This window comes from Pseudophryne corroboree, chromosome 12, assembly GCF_028390025.1.
Source record: "Pseudophryne corroboree isolate aPseCor3 chromosome 12, aPseCor3.hap2, whole genome shotgun sequence".
Taxonomy (NCBI): Eukaryota; Metazoa; Chordata; class Amphibia; order Anura; family Myobatrachidae; genus Pseudophryne; species Pseudophryne corroboree.
In genome coordinates, this window is record NC_086455.1 from 118,078,634 (window position 1) to 118,100,292 (window position 21,659).

Below are 21,659 nucleotides of genomic sequence, written 5' to 3' on the forward strand. Positions count from 1 at the left end.
GGAGGGGCATAGAGGGAGGAGCCAGTTCACACCCAATGAAAAGTCTTTGGAGTGCCCATGTCTCCTGTGGATCCCGTCTATGGTCTTGATGTTGTCCCCAGCATCCTCTAGGACTTATGAGGAAAAAAAAAATACAGGAGAAATATCGGAAAACAAAATCCCCCCCCATAGTTGTGTATATTAATTTTTTTAAATCATATTATATACAGGTTGAGTATCCCATATCCAAATATTCCGAAATACGGAATATTCCGAAATACGGACTTTTTTGAGTGAGAGTGAGATAGTGAAACTTTTGTTTTTTGATGGCTCAATGTACACAAACTTTCTTTAATACACACAGTTATTAAAAATATTGTATTAAATGACCTTCAGGCTGTGTGTATAAGGTGTATATGAAACATAAATGAATTGTGTGAATGTAGATACACTTTGTTCAATGCACAAAGTTACAAAAAATATTGGCTAAAATTACATTCCGGCTGTGTGTATAAGGTGTATATGTAACATAAATGCATTCTGTGCTTAGATTTAGGTCCCATCGCCATGGTATCTCATTATGGGATGCAATTATTCCAAAATACGGAAAAATCCGATATCCAAAATACCTCTGGTCCCAAGCATTTTGGATAAGGGATACTCAACCTGTATTAAGTTATTAGATTTTATTGCCACTTTTGTTTTTATCTGATACTGCCGTTACAAGTATATTTGGGATTATTTGCGAGTGATACTAATTGACAGCGGCATGTTTTGTTTAGTGTCGGTGTGATACGTTTACAGGTATTTACTATCACTTACCTGTCTGGCGAGGTCCAGCGGTATCCCCCATCCTCCGCAGCATTCTCTGCTATGTAGCTGGCAGCATAACGATGTTAGCAATGGGTGACTGACCACTGCCTATACAGTGTGTGACAACCCACTAAATATAGCATTTCAGTAACCCCTTTTGGCACCAGAAATGAGTTCTAAAAGGGTAATGATGGAGCTACAGTATAAATAACAAGGGGGTGCTGAGGTTTGTTTCTTCTCCCCCCCCTACTCCCGTATCTTATTTCTCTCTTGACCTTACCCACTTCCACTGTCTATTGCTCTTTTTTTTCTGTCCCTATCACTATGGACATGATGTACCATCGACGGGCAGATGCGCTCTTCATGGCCAGGTAAAAGGTCAAAATAGCAGATTTGGGGTGACGGAGGGGATGGCTGGGTTATGCAAGGCTAGTTGGTGTGTGGTTTGGGCAAACTCTGCATAGTCTCATAATACCTAGAGGGACAAATAGTCCTTCAGCCATGGGTCCCCAGATGTTACCTCCACAGGTGGTTTTGCTGAAGTATGATTCTTTGTGAGTCAGCCGCTCTTGTTCCTGCTATAAGACAAGTTTGAAGAATTGGTCCAGAAATCCCTATTTTATAATGCAGAGTAAAATGTCCCCCCCCCCCTGCTATTTTACATATTCAATAAATATTATAAGTTACACTTCACTTGAAATACAAAGTTCCACACCTTCGGGCTATTACATATAATATAGTTTACAAGGCACTTATCAGACTACTGCAGTGTCCCTCCATTTCTACCGTATTCTATATAAAAGACTTTTACTCAAACACAAGGTGTCACAATCCTGACTAAATTCATATCGTTTGGTGACGTACCTCTGCCATCTGCAGGGCCGTCTTTTCGTATGGGCTTAATGGGCTCTGGCCCAAGGGCCCCAAGAGTATAAAGGCCCTATGCTGATAGCTGGGGGTCCCCTCTTTCCAGGGGTACCAGATTTTTTTAAATCGGCCCTGGGGAACCGGAGATATCTGACTTGAAAGCAGTGGTCCCCATCCAAGCCTGTTAATTGCTGTTCCCAGCCAAATCTCTCGGGTTCTGTCTGACTTAGAGTATTTCTTAGGGTATTCTCCAAAATCTGGGACTCTCCCCTTTTAGTGGACACTGGCAGCTTGTCTCTACTATGCCCAGAACCAGAGATATCAGCCTTCAAGCAGCTGGTCCCTGCTCCAGCCTCACGCGCCTAATATGCAGTTATAGATTTTCGTTGGTGAATTGCTCTGGCTCCTGAACTCTGATCCCCAAGTCCCCAGTATCTCCTGACAGGTGGGACTCTCTAGTTTTTTTATCCCATTCAAAGCTAAGAAATATATTTTCAGGAACTGGAGATATCTGCAGTCAAGCAAGCTGCCCTCCCACCGGAAAATTATGAATATTAAGCCCACTCCACTATCAACCCCTCCCCTGTGTATTAAACAACCCCTACCACCCCGGAAGTCATGTACCGGGGCCCCTTCATTCAGCCCAATGCCCTCTTCTACAGTTTAGCCCCATCTGTGCAGTAAAGGAGTAATTAGCAGAAATTACTGCTCCAGATCCTACATGCTGAGCGGTAGATAGAACACCCCTTACCGCCCACGGGACATCAATGCTGCTGCTGATAGCACCCACCACCCCTACCGCTGGAGGATGGGTAGGGGGCCCAGTGCATTGTTGTGCCCAGGGGCCTACCCTGCTGTTAAGACGGCTCTGGCCATCTGTCCAGGATCCTGGGTGTGAAAGACAGCTCACCAGTACTATGAGTTCACTATCTGGAAGGTATGAGCTGCTAACAAGCTGCACTCTGTGCTGATTAGCCACCTGTGTGAATGCTGAATTCAGCAAGTCTCTTCATGCTGTGCCTGCACAGCTATCATTGAGGATTGTCCATGCTGTCATTGTACTACGCGCCTCTCTGATTCCAGTGGTCACCAGATACAGCTCCCTGCGGCCATTACAGTCTGCCCGTGCACACACCATGCCGAAGTTCCCCCCAAAAAGCCAGCTATGGACGTCGCCATGACAGTCTCTGTCAGCTGACCACTCAGGATCCAATCAGCAACTGGATTTCTGTCAGGTGATTCCTTCCTCCAATCAGCTACAATCCAGGGGTATAAATATTGAATCCCAGCACAGGCAAATCACCAGTGCTGTGTTGTTTATCAACCAGTTGTGAGCTCCTGTCTCTCCTGTTGAATTCCAGACAAAGGGGGTAATTCAGAGTTGATCGCAGCAGCAATTTTTTTTTAGCAGTTGGGCAAAACCATGTGCACTGCAGGTGTGGCAGATATAACATGTGCAGAGAGTTAGATTTGGGTGGGTCATTTTGTTTCTGTGCAGGGTAAATACTGGCTGCTTTATTTTTACACTGCAATTTAGATTTCAGTTCGAACACACCCCACCCAAATTAACTCTCTCTGCACGTGTTATATCTGCTAACCCCCCTCCACCCCCGCAGTGCACATGGTTTCGCCCAACTGGTAACAAATTTGCTGCTGCGATCAACTCTGAATTAGGCCCATTGGGGGTCATTCCGAGTTGATCGCTAGCTGCCGTTGTTCGCAGCGTAGCGATCAGGCTAAAAATCGGCATTTCTGCGCATGCGTATGGGGCGCAGTGCGCACGCGCAACGTACTTTCACAAAAAACTATGCCGTTTCACACAAGGCCGAGCGACTCTTTTCAGTCGCTCTGTTGATCGGTGAGTGATCAACAGGAATGGGGCGTTTCTGGGAGGTAACTGACCGTTTTCCGGGAGTGTGCTAAAAAACGCAGGCATGTCAGATAAAAACGCAGGCGTGCATGGGGAAACGGGGGAGTGGCTGGCCGGATGCAGGGCATGTTTGGGATGTCAAAACAGGAACTAAATAGACTGAAGTGATCGCAAGGTAGAAGTAGGTCTGCAGCTACTCTGAAACTGCTTGAAAAAATTTCTGCGCTGTTCTGCTAACTGGTACAGCTAATCCCAGTGATCCTGAAGGGCTGCTCTGCTTCTCCATTGCAGCATCTCCTAATTTATTGGTACAGCCTATCCCAGCGTTCCTGAAAAGCTGCTCATGCAACTCCATTACAGCATTCTGAACAGCTGGTACTGCAGCCATCCTGCTCTACTGGATCTGCTATATCCCAGGGCTCCGCATACCTGGTACAGGCACATCCCAGTCATCCCAAACAGCTGGTACTGCAGCCATCCCAGCAATCTGGCTCTACTAGACCTGCCATATCCCCACTGCCTGGCATACCGTAACAAGCATCATAGTCATCCTGAGTAGCTGACCTGCATCACTCCAGTGTATGTACTACTAGTCCTTTCCAGCTGCCTAAACCTGTCTATTTCTGTCCCGTCTGTGGATGAGGAGAGATTACATCAAGCCAGCCACATGCTGCCCAAAGACCCCAAGTCATAGCCCAGAATCTAAGCTTAGGAGGTCATTCAGACCTGATCGTAGCAGCATATTTGTTAGCAGTTGGGCAAAAACATGTGCACTGCAGAGGGGGGCAGATATAACATGTACAGAGAGAGTTAGATTTGGGTGGGTTATTTTGTTTCTGTGCAGGGTAAATACTGGATGCTTTATTTTTACACTGCAATTTAGATTTCAGATGGAACACACCCCACCCAAATCTAACTCTCTGCACATGTTAGTGGAGCATTAGCCACCAAGTGGTGAAGATGTGTTTTGCATGCTATGTATGTTGTCTCACCCTAACGTGCCTTTCCATGCAACACCTCAACAGCCTGATCTATAGCTACAGTGCATCCGGAAATTATTCACAGTGCTTCACTTTTTACAGATTTTGTTATGTTACAGCAGGGGTGGGGAACCTTTTTTCTACCAAGGGCCATTTGGATATTTATAAAATCCTTCGGGGGTCATACAAAAATTATCAACTTAAAAATGAGCCTGCCCCCAGTAGATATGCCCCCAGTAGTTATGCCCCCAGTCACTGGGTATGCCCCATTAGATATGCCACCAGTCAGTTGTTATGCCCCATTAGATATGCCCCCTAGTATCGAAGCTTACACACACACACATTAAAAGAAAAAAAACTACAATACTCACCAGCCCCGCTCCTGCTTCTGCACCGTTGCCCTCCGCCTGGCCGCTCACTCCTCAGAACTATGGGAGAGAAGTCATGACATCTCTCCCATAGCACCACACAGCAGCACACTGCCAGAGCCGGAAGCCGGAGCTCAGGAGTGAGCTCCTGCCTCCGGCTGCTACTGAGGGTCAGAAGCCAGGGGCCCACTAGTAACAAAATCTCAGCGGGCGCACGGCTAGGTGAGCCTGGCCGGGCCGGATCAAGTGGCTCTGGGGGCCTTATATGGCCCTCGGGCCTGAAGGTTCCCCACCCCTGTGTTACAGCCTTCTTCCAAACTGGAATAAATTTATTTTTTCCCTCAAAATTCTACACACATTACCCCATAATGACAACGTGAATAAAGTGTTTGAGATATTTGCAAATTTATTAAAAATAAAAAACTAAGAAATCACACGTACATAAGTATTCACAGCCTTTGCCATAAAGCTCAAAATTGAGCTCAGGTGCATCCTGTTTCCACTGATCATCCTTGAGATGTTCCTACAGATTAATTGGAGTCCACCTTGGTATATTCAGTTGATTGGACATGATTTGGAAAGGCACACACCTGTCTATAGACGGTCCCACACTTGACAGTGCATGCCTGAGCACAAACCAAGCATGAAGTCAAAGGGATTGTCTGTAGACCTCAGAGACAGGATTGTCTCGAAGCACAAATCTGGGGAAGGGTACAGTAAAATATCTGCTGCTTTGAAGGTCCGAATGAGCACAGTGGCCTCCTTCATCCGTAAATGGAAGAAATTCAGAACTACCAAGACTCTTCCTAGAGCTGGCCGGCTGTCTAAACTGAGCGATTGGGGGAGAAAGGCCCTAGTCAGAGAGGTGACCAAGAACCCGATGGTCACTCTGTCAGAGTTACAGCATTCCTCTGTGGAGAGAGAACCTTCCAGAAGGACAACCATCTCTGCAGCAATCCACCAATCAGGCCTGTATGTAGAGTGGCCGGACGGAAGCCACTCCTTAGTAAAAAAGCACATGGAAGGCTGTCTGGAGTTTGCCAAAATGCACCTGAAGGACTCTCAGACCATAACAAACAAAATTCTTTGGTCTGATGAGACAAAGATTGAACTCTCTGGCATGGATGCCAGGCGTCATGTTTGGAGAAAACCAGGCACCGCTCATCACCAGGCCAATACCATCCCTACCGTGAAGCAAGGTGGTGGCAGCATCATGTTGTTGTGATGTTTTTCAGTGACAGGAACTGGGAGACTAGTCAGGATAGAGGAAAAGATGAATGCAGCAATGTACAGAGACATCTTGGATGAAAACCTGTTCCATAGCGCTCTTGACCTTAGATTGGGGCGACGGTTCATCTTTCAGCAGGACAACTACCCTAAGCACACAGCCAAGATATCAAAGAAGTGGCTTCAGGACAACTGAAGCGGTGAGCAGCGGAGCAAGGTGTCGGGAGTTTGAAGCAGCATCAGGTCTGACTGAGGATGGAGCTGGGAGCAGGGCTCTACAAACAAGGTAATACAGGCTGCTGGATGGAGCCAACAGAGGGGAAGCAGGTACCTGTGAGTAGGTGCTGCTGCAAGTGGTCCTGACTCCCCCTGGACACACAGGTATAATTTTTATTATTGTATTGACCGTTTTGCATTGATACATTTTTATACATTGTATTACCATTTACTTTTCTGTTGTTGAAAATTGTTTCTCTTCACAGCTAGGCTATAGTAACGTATTGTATTGCATAGATTGTATTGTTTGTATTGTATTGATTTTCTGAAGGTAACAGGGAGTTAGCATTTTTAAAACTTAATGGGAGGGGCCGTGATGGAGAATCTCACTCAGTGCATGTCGTGCAAGAAGTATGCGCACCTGGAGCAACCGTCCCAGTGTGAATACATCTGCACACAGTGTGTGCGAACGGTTGCCCTGGAAGCCCAGGTAACTGATTTAGAGCAAACCGTTACGCGACTGAGGGATATTTGCAATCTCGAGCAGAGCTTAGATAGAACGGTGGAGGAGTTGCAGGGGGGAAGGGGGGGAGACACACCGGTAGAGGAGGATGAGGACAGTCAGGTAGCCAGCTGGGTCATGGTTAGAAGGAAGAAAAAGAGGGGGAGGCATCTCTGAACTGCCAAACCCCCAATAAATTAGCCTGATTGGACGAAGACTCTGGGGATGGCAGTGAGGAAATTATGGAGCTGGAGGATATCGTTACCTCTAGCAACCGGAGGAGCGGTCCCTGCAGGACAAAGGGAACAAGAGAAAGCAAGGTACCTAGTCAGATTGTGGTGGTAGGGGATTCTATTATCAGGAAGACAGACAGGGCAATCTGCTACCGGGACCGTGATTGCCGTACAGTCTGTTGTCTACCGGGTGCTCGGGTACGGCACATTGCGGACCAGGTAGATAGATTGTTGGGAGGGGCTGGGAACGACCTGGCGGTCTTAGTGCACGTTGGCACCAAGGATAAAGTTAGTGGTAGGTGAGATGTCCTTAAGAAAGATTATAGGGACCTAGGCCAGAAACTAAAGGCAAGGACATCTAAGGTAATATTCTCTGAAATATTACCTGTGCCACGTGCTAGTCCAGGGAGGCAGAGGGAGATCAGGGAGGTAAATATGTGGCTTAGAGATTGCTGTAGGAAAGAGGGGTTTGTGTTCTTGGAACACTGAACGGACTTCTCAGTCAGGTGACCTCTGTTTTGTCGCAATGGATTGAATGAGGAGGGGGCAGTAGTGCTGGGGGGGGGGGGGGAGGATGGTTAGAAGGTTGGAGAAGATTTTAAACTAGCAGCCTGGGGGAAAGGATTAGAAATAATTAGGGGGACAACTAGAGAGTGAAGAAAAGAGGGATTTACAAAGTATAATGAGGGTGGAGGGGGGGGGAGGAGGAAAATAGTCAGCGATCGTAAATTAAGCGAAACTCAAGTTCCTAAAGAAGCGTTATCTACAAGAAAACTTGCAGATCAGGGAAATACTAAACTTAAGTGTATGCTTGCAAATGCAAGAAGCCTAACAAGTAAAATGGGGGAATTAGAAACGATTGCATTTAATGACAAATGTGATATAATAGGCATTACAGAGACATGGTGGGACGATTCTCACGACTGGGCAGCAAACATGGAGGGGTACACTCTCTTCAGGCGAGATAGGACTAATAAAAAGGGAGGGGGTGTTTGTCTTTATGCTAAGCCATTCTTAAAACCGTATTTAAAGGAGGTCATTTACGAGGGGACTGGAGATAACGTGGAGTCATTATGGGTTGAGATTTCGAGTGCGGGTAAAGATACAAAAAACCTTTTAATAGGGACATGATACAAACCGCCAGATATTAGTATGTCTGACGAATTACAACTCATGCAACAAATCGAAAAAGCTGCAGGAATGGAGGAGGTCATTATCATTGGGGACTTTAATTACCTGGACATAAATTGGAACACCAAAACAATAAATACAGCTAGGGGTAACAGGTTCTTAAACATGCTAAAAGATCATTACTTGTCCCAAGTAATCGAAGAACCAACTAGGCATAGGACTATACTGGACCTAGTACTAACTAATAATGAGGAGATAATATCAAGTACTAAAGTAGGGGAGACCTTGGGAAATAGCGATCATAATATGATCACATTTGATATCGGCTTCCAAAAACAACACTATAAAGGTCTAACTAAGACTTTAAACATTAGAAAAACTAATTTCAACTTGCTAAAACAAGCAATGAAGGACATCAATTGGGATATAGTATTTCATGGTAAGAATACGGCTGAAATGTGGGATGTTTTTACAACTGTGCTCAATAAGTACACTCATTTGTTCATTCCCAAGGTCAACAAAAACAGGAGTAGTAAATTCAAACCGATGTGGCTTAATAAGGTGGTCAAGGAACAAATGGATAAAAAGAGGCGTGCTTTCAAAGCATTTAAGTCTGACGGGAAGGCGTAATCATTCCAGTTCTACAAGGAATGTAACAAAAAATACAAAAAAGAAATCAGAGCAGCTAAAATAGAAAACGAAAAACAAATCACAAAGGAGAGTAAAACAAACCCAAAAAAGTTCTTTAAGTATATAAACGGTAAAAGGTTAAAAAAAGGAGACTATTGGACCATTAAAGGGCGAGTTGGATGTCTTGATTAATGATGATAGGGAAAAAGCAGAGTTATTGAATAACTTCCTTTCATCAGTATTCACAAGAGAGGACCGGTTGACGAGAGTAGAGCACATTAGCTATAATAACGACCCGTTGCTAAGTACTTGGTTAAACGAGGAAGTAGTCCGGGAGAGACTAAGTAAAATTAAGATAAAATCTCCTGGGCCGGTAGGACTTCACCCCAGGGTTCTTATAGAACTTAACTCAGAGCTATCGAGACCCATATATTTGATTTTCAGTGAGTCAATTACATAAGGAATGATACCGAAGGACTGGCATATAGCAGTGGTAGTCACAATATTTAAAAAGGGAATTGAAACTCATCCCGGTAACTATAGACCAGTAAGTTTGACATCTATAATGGGGAAAATAAGATTTTACTTACCGGTTAATCTATTTCTCGTAGTCCGTAGTGGATGCTGGGAACTCCGTAAGGACCATGGGGAATAGACGGCTCCGCAGGAGACATGGGCACTTTAAGAAAGAATTTAGATTCTGGTGTGCTCTGGCTCCTCCTTCTATGTCCCTCCTCCAGACCTCAGTTTGAGAAACTGTGCCCGGAAGAGCTGACAGTACAAGGAAAGGATTTTGGTAATCCAGGGCAAGATTCATACCAGCCACACCGTATAACTTGAGATAAACATACCCAGTCAACAGTATGAACAATAACAGAGCAACAGGTCAACCCTGATGCAACCATAACATAACCCTTATTTAAGCAATAACTATATACAAGCATTGCAGAAGAAGTCCGCACTTGGGACGGGCGCCCAGCATCCACTACGGACTACGAGAAATAGATTTACCGGTAAGTAAAATCTTATTTTCTCTAACGTCCTAGTGGATGCTGGGGACACCGTAAGGACCATGGGGATTATACCAAAGCTCCCAAACGGGCGGGAGAGTGCGGATGACTCTGCAGCACCGATTGAGCAAACACAAGGTCCTCCTCAGCCAGGGTATCAAACTTGTAGAACTTTGCAAAAGTGTTTGAACCTGACCAAGTAGCCGCTTGGCAAAGCTGTAATGCCGAGACCCCTCGGGTAGCCGCCCAAGAAGAGCCCACCTTCCTAGTGGAATGGGCCTTAACTGATTTTGGCAGCGGCAATCCAGCCGCAGAATGAGCCTGCTGAATCGTGTTACAGATCCAGCGAGCAATAATTTGCTTTGAAGCAGGAGCACCAAGCTTGTTGGAAGCATACAGGATAAACAAAGACTCTGTTTTCCTGACACTAGCCGTTCTGGCTACATAAACCTTCAAAGCCCTGACCACATCAAGTAACTCGGAATCCTCCAAGTCAGTAGTAGCCACAGGCACCATAATAGGTTGGTTTATATGAAAGGATGAAACCACCTTTGGCAGTGCCAGATTAACGTCCACATGGGCCTGGAGCTGAACTTTACGAAAGGCCTATTGTGTACTGCTGCAGCAGATCGGATTAAGGAGGTGCGAGCAGGGAATATGTTATCCTGAGGCCCCCTCTCTCAGGGCCCCACCGTGCCTGCCGTCAACCATTAGGCGATTGCATGTATTTTTATTAAGAGGAAGTTCAGCTGTGGGAGAGCCCCTACTCTATGTGTTCAGTGGTTTCCTCTAATACTCCCACCATGCACCTTGAAGCTGAGTACCCAACATTGGGGGTCATTCCGAGTTGATCGTAGCTGTGCTAAATTTAGCACAGCTGTGGTCATGAAATTAGACATGCGGGGGGACGCCCAGCACAGGGCTTGTTCACCCCGCATGTCAGTGCCGGCCCCTTCCGCACAAATACAAAAGCATCGCACAGCGGCGATGCTGTTGTATTTGTGGAGTAACTCCGGCCAGCGCAGCTCCTGCGGCTGGCCGGGAGTTGTGTGTCGCTGCCGCTGGCCGCAGCGGCTGCGTGAGACGTCACGCAGCCGCCGCGGCACGCCCCCCCCAACGGTCCGGCCTACTAAGTGGCGGCTTAACGCCGCCGTTCAGCCCCCTCCCGCCCAGCGACCGCCTCTGTCTCAGAGGCAATCGCTAGGCAGCGATGACTGCAATACGCTGGCGCACTGCGGCGTCGGTGCATGCGCAGTTCCGACCCGATCGCTGCGACAAACTGTAGCAAGCGATCGGGTCGGAATGACCCCCATGGTCAGCACACATCAGCAGTGGCCGCTGATTTACATTTGCCATTAGAGGAGGCATCACATAGAAGGAGCAGTGAAGGATAGCTGCAGCTCCGTTACGTCTCTGTTGAGCAGCAGAGGACTTCAAATATAGGCTTTATCAGCCACAATTTGAATTAAAAGGAAGACTGCGGAGTAGTTGCTTAAAAGCATTGTGCTTATATAATATATTAGATACATTTTTAGGGCATAGATGGTACCTACCTACAACCACTTTATAGTGTAGCTACTGTATATCAAGAAAAAGTTTTTTTTTGTCTGTGAAAGGGTGAGAACTGTATTGTCTGCTTTTCCTTGGGCGCTAAAATAGTTTAAATAAACAAAAAAAAATTGTTCACTCATTATTACCATATTTATTTAAGTGTTCAGACCCCATTTCTAGTCACTGCAGTAAATGATAAAATGAATAAAATTATTAGCTGTTGTCTGTTTTGAAAAATAAATATTGTAGCTGCTGTACTGCAGCTGATACTGCACCTGGGCTGTAAGGGTTAACTTACTGCTTCACAGGTGTGTATGCATGAGCCAGTTTGTGTTTTACTCTTTAATTACAAAATACAAGACATTTTTAAATAAAAAATATTTAAGATGATAAAGAATATCTGAAAAAAGTCTTTACAAATAAAAATATATAACCCCCCCCACCCCCAATCTTAAACTTAGATGGCGCTTACAGAACAGGTAATGCGGTGATGCAAGTACCACTACTCTACTAGTCAAACTATATATTACAGAGAGCATCAGTGACCCGTATACTACAGAGAGCATCAATGACCACTAGAGCCATAGCTAAACATTTTGTGCCTGTACCAGAAAGTCCATTGGTGCCACCCTCTATATTTTATAAAGGGCATGGCAGCATCCATTAGTCACATTACACCGCACAGCAGCACCCGTTAGTTACATTACACTGCATGGTAATGTCCGAGTCACATTACACCTCACGGCAGCATCCGTTTGTTACATTACACCGCATGGTAGCATCCGTAATACACACTGGCCGGAATTCAATTGATTATCACGCACGATAGATGGATAATATTGTATATATACAATATATATATATATATATATATATATATATACATATACATATATATATATATATATATATATATGTATGTATATGGGCAATATTTAAAACAGTATGTCATTAAGGTCACAAAACATGCAGACATAACTTTCTATGTTGGGATTTCGGGTGTTAACACGAAGTCAAGACTGCTTAGTATGCTGTCCTGGGTACAGGGATACAGAGCATATACTCTTTTGTACCTCGGCTCAAACAGCAGCGGCAGAACACCTCAGATGACTTGGGCAGGGAGCACTGCAATGTACTGTCAAGTGGGCGGGGCTTAGAACGGCCTGGGGGCGGAGCTTCGGGCAACAGGGGACTCAGCAGTGGAAGAACCAGGGGGCGGAGCTTATAATGGGCAGAGACACAGCTTGGGATGGCATGTGAGGGGACCTTTTTGGCAATCGTAGGCACAGCTGTAGATGAACAAGGAGGCGGAGCTTATCACGATCGGGGGGAGGAGCCTATAGCGAACCTTGGTATGAGCTTCAACTGATGGGTTGGGGGGGGGGGGGTGGGGGGTTAGCGCTTGTGCACAGCTGCTGGCAGATTGGAAGAGCCTCTCTGAGGCAGGAGTCCAATGAAGGAATGCTACTGGTGATGACAGGAGAAAAGTTGTTTTCCCCCTGTCAACACTATCGGAACTGCAGTGGATCTGTGGGCCTATTTTCAGTGGGGGGCCTGGAGCTGCAGCTCCATCCGCCCCATTGTTAATCCGGCCCTGACCTTTGGCAGAAATTGTGGATGGGTCCGCAATTCTGCTCTATCCGCATGGAAAACCAGATAGGGGCTTTTATGTGACAAAGCCGCCAACTCTGACACACGCCTAGCCGAAGCCAAGGCTAATAGCATGACCACCTTCCACGTGAGATATTTCAACTCCACCGTTTTGAGTGGTTTAAACCAGTGGGATTTCAGGAAACTCAACACCACGTTAAGATCCCAAGGTGCCACTGGAGGCACAAAAGGGGGCTGAATATGCAGCACTCCCTTTACAAACGTCTGAACTTCAGGTAGAGAAGCCAACTCCTTTTGAAAGAAAATGGATAGGGACGAAATCTGGACATTAATGGAACCCAATTTTAGGCCCAAATTCACTCCGGACTGTTGGAAGTGAAGGAAACGGCCCAGCTGGAATTCCTCCGTAGGAGCATTCCTGGCCTCACACCAAGCAACATATTTTCGCCATATACGGTGATAATGTTGAGCTGTCACGTCCTTCCTAGCCTTTATCAGCGTAGGAATGACCTCATCCGGAATGCCTTTCTCTGCTAGGATCCGTCGTTCAACCGCCATGCCGTCAAACGCAGCCGCGGTAAGTCTTGGAACAGACAGGGCCCCTGTTGCAACAAGTCCTGTCTCAGAGGAAGAGGCCACGGGTCCTCTGTGAGCATTGCTTGCAGATCTGGATACCAAACCCTTCGTGGTCAATCTGGAACAATGAGTATTGTTCTCACTCCTCTTTTCCTTATTATCCTCAGCACCTTGGGTATGAGAGGAAGAGGAGGAAATACATAGACTGACTGGAACACCCACGGTGTCACCATGGCGTCCACAGCTATCGCCTGAGGGTCTCTTGACCTGGCGCAATACCTCTGTAGCTTTTTGTTGAGGCGGGATTCCATCATGTCCACCTGTGGCAGTTCCCACCGACTTGTAATCTGTGCGAAGACTTCCTGATGAAGTCCCACTCTCCCGGGTGGAGGTCGTGTCTGCTGAGGAAGTCTGCTTCCCAGTTGTCCACTCCCGGGATGAACACTGCTGACAGTGCGCTTACGTGATTCTCCGAAGAATTCTGGTGGCTTCCGCCATCGCCACTCTGCTCCTTGTGCCGCCTTGGTGGTTTACATGAGCCACTGCGGTGATGTTGTCTGACTGAATCAGAACCGGTTGGTCGCGAAACAGGGTCTCCGCTTGACGTAGGGCGTTGTATATGGCCCTTAGTTCCATGATGTTGATGTGAAGGCAAGTCTCTTGACTTGACCACAGACCTTGTAAATCTCTGCCCTGTGTGGCTGCACCCCAACCTCGGAGGCTTGCGTCCGTGGTCACCAGGACCCAGTCCTGAATGCCGAATCTGCGGCCCTCGAGAAGGTAAGCGCTCTGCAGCCACCACAGGAGTGACACCCTGGCCCTGGGGGATAGGGTGATTAACCGATGCATCTGTAGATGTGACCCGGACCACTTGTCCAGTAGGTCCCATTGGAAAGTCCTCGCATGGAACCTGCCGAAGGGAATGGCCTCGTATGATGCCACCATCCTTCCCAGGACTCGAGTGCAGTGATGCACAGACACCTGTTCTGTTTTAATAGGTGCCTGACCAGAGTCATGAGTTCCTGAGCTTTCTCTATCGGGAGATAAACCCTTTTCTGGTCTGTGTCTAGGATCATGCCCAGGAAAGGCAGACGAGTCGTAGGGACCAACTGCGACTTTGGAATATTTAGGATCCAACCGTGTTGCCGTAACACTTCCAGAGAAAGTGCTACGCTGATTAGCAACTGCTCTCTTGAGGAGATCGTCCAAGTATGGGATAATTGTGACCCCTTGCTTTCGCAGGAGTACCATCATTTCCGCCATTACCTTGGTAAATATTCTCGGTGCCGTGGAGAGACCAAACGACAACGTCTGAAATTGGTAATGACAATCCTGTACCACAAATCTGAGGTACGCCTGATGAGGCGGATAAATGGGGACATGAAGGTATGCATCCTTTATGTCCAGAGACACCATAAAATCCCCCCCTTCCAGGCTTGCGATAACCGCTCTCAGTGATTCCATCTTGAACCGGAACCTTTTAAGGTACATGTTCAGGGATTTTAAATTCAATATGGGTCTGACCGAACCGTCCGGTTTCGGGACTACAAACATGGTCGAATAATAACCCCTTCCCTGTTGAAGGAGGGGAACCTTGACCACCACCTGTTGAAGATACAATTTTTGAATTGCAGTTAACACTAATTCCCTCTCCTGGGTGGAAGCTGGCAGGGCCGATATGAGGTATCGGTGAGGGGGCATCTCTTCGAATTCCAGCTTGTATCCCTGAGACACAATCTCTATTACCCAGGGATCCAACTGGGAGTGAACCCACTTGTGGCTGAAATTTCGAAGACGCGCCCCCACCGGGCCTAGCTCCGCCAGTGGAGCCCCAGCGTCATGCGGTGGATTTTGTAGAGGCCGGGGAGGACTTCTGTTCCTGGGAACTAGCTGTGTTGTGCAGCTTCTTTCCTCTGCCCCTGCCTCTGGCAAGAAAGGACGCACCTCGAACTTTCTTGTTTTTCTGAGATCGAAAGGACTGCATTTAATAATACGGTGCTTTCTTAGGCTGTGAGGAAATAATAAGAATTTACTCACCGGTAATTCTATTTCTCATAGTCCGTAGTGGATGCTGGGGACTCCGTAAGGACCATGGGGATTAGCGGCTCCGCAGGAGACTGGGCACAACTATAAAGAAAGCTTTTAGACTACTGGTGTGCACTGGCTCCTCCCACTAAGACCCTCCTCCAGACCTCAGTTAGGATACTGTGCCCGGAAGAGCTGACACAATTAGGAAGGATTTTGAATCCCGGGTAAGACTCATACCAGCCACACCAATCACACCGTATAACTCGTGATACAATACCCAGTTAACAGCATGATAACAACTGAGCCTCTCAACAGATAGCTCAACAATAACCCTTTAGTTAAGCCAGTGGTTTCCAAACTTTTTTGAATCACGGCGCCCTAGAATATCAGAATTTTTTTCACGGCACCCCTAGGCCAAAAATTTCTAATTGAGAAATTTAGAAAGAAATATTACATTAATTAGATCGCGTTTATATGTCATCCTTAGGGTCAGTTGTGTGGTGAGGGATGAGATTTGCTTCTGTTTGGCCACATATTTTATGACTGGCAGCCACCAGCACTGGTTTTGCCTATTACATTGACCATGAATAATTTGAATTGGTCCTGGACCACCAACCCAGGGCACCCCTGCAAGTGTCCCGAGGCACCCCTGGGAGCCACGGCACACAGTTTGGGAACCTCTGAGTTAAGCAATAACTATATACAAGTATTGCAGACAATCCGCACTTGGGATGGGCGCCCAGCATCCACTACGGACTATGAGAAATAGAATTACCGGTGAGTAAATTCTTATTTTCTCTAACGTCCTAAGTGGATGCTGGGGACTCCGTAAGGACCATGGGGATTATACCAAAGCTCCCAAACGGGCGGGAGAGTGCGGATGACTCTGCAGCACCAAATGAGAGAACTCAAGGTCCTCCTCAGCCAGGGTATCAAATTTGTAGAATTTTGCAAACGTGTTTGCCCCTGACCAAGTAGCAGCTCGGCAAAGTTGAAGAGCCGAGACCCCTCGGGCAGCCGCCCAAGAAGAGCCCACTTTCCTCGTGGAATGGGCTTTCACTGATTTAGGATGCGGCAGTCCAGCCGCAGAATGTGCAAGCTGAATCGTACTACAGATCCAGCGAGCAATAGTCTGCTTAGAAGCAGGTGCACCCAACTTGTTGGGCGCATACAGGATAAAGAGCGAGTCAGTCTTCCTGACTCCAGCTGTCCTGGAAACATAAATTTTTAGGGCCCTGACTACATCCAACAACTTGGAAGCCTCCAAGTCATTTGTAGCCGTAGGCACCACGATAGGTTGGTTCAGATGAAAAGCTGATACCACTTTGGGGAGAAACTGGGGACGAGTCCTCAATTCTGCCCTATCCATATGGAAAATCAGATAAGGGCTTTTACATGACAAAGCCGCCAATTCTGAAACACGCCTGGCCGAAGCCAAGGCCAACAACATGACCACTTTCCACGTGAGATATTTCAAAATCCACGGTTTTCAGTGGCTCAAACCAATGTGACTTTAGGAAATCCAACACCACGTTGAGATCCCAAGGTGCCACTGGAGGCACAAAAGGGGGCTAAATATGCAGCACTCCCTTAACAAAAGTCTGAACTTCAGGTAGTGAAGCCAATTCTCTCTGGAAGAAAATCGATAGAGCCGAAATCTGGACCTTAATGGAACCCAATTTAAGGCCCATAGTCACCCCTGACTGTAGGAAGTGCAGGAACCGGCCCAGCTGAAATTCTTCCGTTGGGGCCTTCCTGGCCTCACACCACGCAACATATTTTCGCCATATGCGGTGATAATGGTTCGCGGTTACTTCTTTCCTAGCTTTTATCAGCGTAGGAATGACTTCCTCCGGAATGCCCTTTTCCTTCAGGATCCGGTGTTCAACCGCCATGCCGTCAAATGCAGCCACGGTAAGTCTTGGAACAGACAGGGCCCCTGCTGCAGCAGGTCCTGTCTGAGCGGTAGAGGCCATGGGTCCTCTGACATCATTTCTTGAAGTTCCGGATACCACGCTCTTCTTGGCCAATCCGGAACAATGAGTATAGTTCTTACTCCTCTTCTCCTTATTATCCTCAGTACCTTTGGTATGAGAGGAAGAGAAGGGAACACATAAACCGATCGGTACACCCACGGTGTTACCAGAGCGTCCACAGCTATCGCCTGCGGGTCTCTTGACCTGGCGCAATATTTTTCTAGCTTTTTGTTTAGGCGGGACGCCATCATGTCCACCTGTGGTTTTTCCCACTGGTTTACAATCATTTGAAAGACTTCTGGATGAAGTCCCCACTCTCACGGGTGGAGGTCGTGCCTGCTGAGGAAGTCTGCTTCCCAGTTGTCCACTCCCGGAATGAACACTGCTGACAGCGCTAACACGTGATTTTCCGCCCATCGGAGAATCCTTGTGGCTTTTGCCATCGCCGTCCTGCTTCTCGTGCCGCCCTGTCGATTTACATGGGCGACCGCCGTGATGTTGTCTGACTGGATCAGTACCGGCTGGTTTTGAAGCAGGGGTTTTGCCTGACTTAGGGCACTGTAAATGGCCCTTAGTTCCAGAATATTTATGTGCAGGGAAGTCTCCTGACTTGACCATAGTCCTTGGAAGTTTCTTCCCTGTGTGACTGCTCCCCAGCCTCGAAGGCTGGCATCCGTGGTCACCAGGACCCAGTCCTGTATGCCGAATCTGCGGCCCTCTTGAAGATGAGCACTCTGCAGCCACCACAGCAGAGACACCCTTGTCCTTGGAGACAGGGTTATCAGACGATGCATCTGAAGATGCGATCCGGACCACTTGTCCAACAGGTCCCACTGAAAGGTTCTTGCATGAAACCTGCCGAATGGAATCGCTTCGTAGGAAGCTACCATTTTTCCCAGGATCCGCGTGCAGTGATGCACCGACACCTGTTTTGGTTTTAGGAGGCCTCTGACTAGAGATGACAGCTCCTTGGCCTTCTCCTCCGGGAGAAACACTTTTCTCTGTTCTGTGTCCAGAACCATCCCTAGGAACAGCAGGCGTGTCGTAGGGACCAGCTGTGACTTTGGAATGTTTAGAATCCAGCCGTGCTGTTGTAGCACTTCCCGAGATAGTGCTACCCCTACCAACAACTGCTCTCTGGACCTCGCCTTTATCAGGAGATCGTCCAAGTACGGGATAATTAAAACTCCCTTCCTTCGAAGGAGTATCATCATTTCCGCCATTACCTTGGTAAAGACCCTCGGAGCCGTGGAGAGACCGAACGGCAACGTCTGGAATTGGTAATGACAATCTTGTACCACAAACCTGAGGTACTCCTGGTGAGGATGGTAAATGGGGACATGTAGGTAAGCATCCTTGATGTCCAGCGATACCATGTAATCTCCCTCGTCCAGGCTTGCAATAACCGCCCTGAGCGATTCCATCTTGAACTTGAATTTTTTTATATATGTGTTCAAGGATTTCAAATTTAAAATGGGTCTCACCGAACCGTCCGGTTTCGGTACCACAAACATTGTGGAATAGTAACCACTTCCTTGTTGGAGTAGGGGCACCTTTACTATCACTTGTTGTGAATACAGCTTTTGAATTGCCTGTAACACTGTCTCCCTGCCTGAGGGAGTGGTTGGCAAGGCAGATTTGAGGAAACGGCGGGGGGGAGACGTCTCGAATTCCAGTTTGTACCCCTGAGATACTATTTGAAGGATCCAGGGATCCACCCGTGAGCGAGCCCACTGATTGCTGAAATTTTTGAGACGGGCCCCCACCGTACCTGGCTCCGCCTGTGGAGCCCCAGCGTCATGCTGTGGACTTAGAGGAAGCGGGGGAGGACTTTTGCTCCTGGGAACTGGCTGTATGCTGCAGCTTTTTCCCTCTACCTCTGCCTCTGGGCAGAAAGGACGCGCCTTTAACCCGCTTGCCCCTATTGGGCCGAAAGGACTGTACCTGATAATACGGTGCTTTCTTTGGTTGTGAGGGAACATGGGGTAAAAATGTAGACTTCCCAGCTGTTGCTGTGGAAACGAGGTCCGAGAGACCATCCCCGAACAATTCCTCACCCTTATAAGGCAGAACTTCCATGTGTCGTTTGGAATCTGCATCACCTGTCCACTGCCGAGTCCATAACCCTCTCCTGGTAGAAATGGACATTGCACTAATTTTGGATGCCAGCCGGCAAATATCCCTCTGTGCATCCCTCATGTATAAAAGTGCGTCTTTTATATGCTCTACGTTTAGCAAAATAGTGTCCCTGTCTAGGGTATCTATATTTTCTGACAGGGAATCTGACCACGCAGCAGCAGCGCTGCACATCCAGGCTGAAGCTATAGCCGGTCTCAGTATCACACCTGTGTGTGTATATATAGATTTCAGGATAGCCTCCTGCTTTCTATCAGCAGATTCCTTCAGGGCGGCCGTATCCGGAGACGGTAGTGCCACCTTCTTTGACAAGCGTGTGAGCGCTTTATCCACCCTAGGGGATGTTTCCCAGCGTGACCTATCCTCTGGCGGGAAAGGGTACGCCATTAGTAACCTCTTAGAAATTACCATCTTTTTATCAGGGGAAGCCCACGCTTCTTCACACACTTCATTTTACTCTTCAGATGGAGGAAAAGCTACTGGTAGTTTTTTCTCTCCAAACATTATACCCTTTTTTGTGGTACCGGGGGTAACATCAGAAATGTGCAACACATTTTTCATTGCCTCAATCATGTAACGTGTGGCCCTACTGGAAGTTACATTAGTCTCTTCGTCGTCGACACTGGAGTCAGTATCCGTGTCGACATCTGTGTCAACCATCTGAGGTAGCGGGTGTTTTAGAGCCCCTGATGGTTTTTGAGACGCCTGGGCAGGCACAGGCTGAGAAGCCGGCTGTCCCACATTAGGTATGTCGTCAAACCTTTTATGTAAGGAGTCAACACTATCACGTAATTCCTTCCACAGCACCATCCACTCAGGTGTCGACCCCGCAGGGGGTGACATCACATTTACAGGCATCTGCTCCGCCTCCACATAAGCCTCCTCATCAAACATGTCGACACAGCCGTACCGACACACCGCAAACACACAGGGAATGCTCTGACAGAGGACAGGACCCCACAAAGCCCTTTGGGGAGACAGAGAGAGAGTATGCCAGCACACACCAGAGCGCTATATAACACTGGGATCCCACTATCAATGAGTGTTTTCCCTATAGCTGCTTTTTTTATATATATATTACATATATATATATCTATACTGCGCCTAAATTTAGTGCCCCCCCTCTCTTTTTTACCCTTCTGTAGTATTCTCAGACTGCAGGGGAGAGCCAGGGAGCTTCCTTCCAGCGGAACTGTGAGGGAAAAATGGCGCCAGTGTGCTGAGGGAGAAGCCCCGCCCCCTTTTTGGTGGACTTTCTCCCGCTTTTTCTGTGATACTGGCAGGGGTCATTTTACATCTATATAGCCTCTGGGACTATATATGATGTATATTTTGCCAGCCAAGGTGTTATTTATTGCCCTCAGGGCGCCCCCCCCAGCGCCCTGCACCCATCAGTGACCGAAGTGTGAGGTGTACATGAGGAGCAATGGCGCACAGCTGCAGTGCTGTGCGCTACCTTGGTGAAGACCGAAGTCTTCTGCCGACGATTTTCCGGACCTTCTTCGTGCTTCTGGCTCTGTAAGGGGGGCGGCGGCGCGGCTCCGGGAACGAACACCAAGGTCGGGTCCTGCGGTCGATCCCTCTGGAGCTAATGGTGTCCAGTAGCCTAAGAAGCCCAAACTACCACCTGTTAGGTAGGTTCGCTTCTTCTCCCCTTAGTCCCTCGCTGCAGTGAGTCTGTTGCCAGCAGATCTCACTGAAAATAGAAAACCTACTGTAAATATACTTTCTTTCTAGGTGCTCAGGAGAGCCCCTAGTGTGCATCCAGCTCAGCCGGGCACAAGAATCTAACTGAGGTCTGGAGGAGGGTCTTAGTGGGAGGAGCCAGTGCACACCAGTAGTCTAAAAGCTTTCTTTATAGTTGTGCCCAGTCTCCTGCGGAGCCGCTAATCCCCATGGTCCTTACGGAGTCCCCAGCATCCACTTAGGACGTTAGAGAAATATGGCAAAAAATT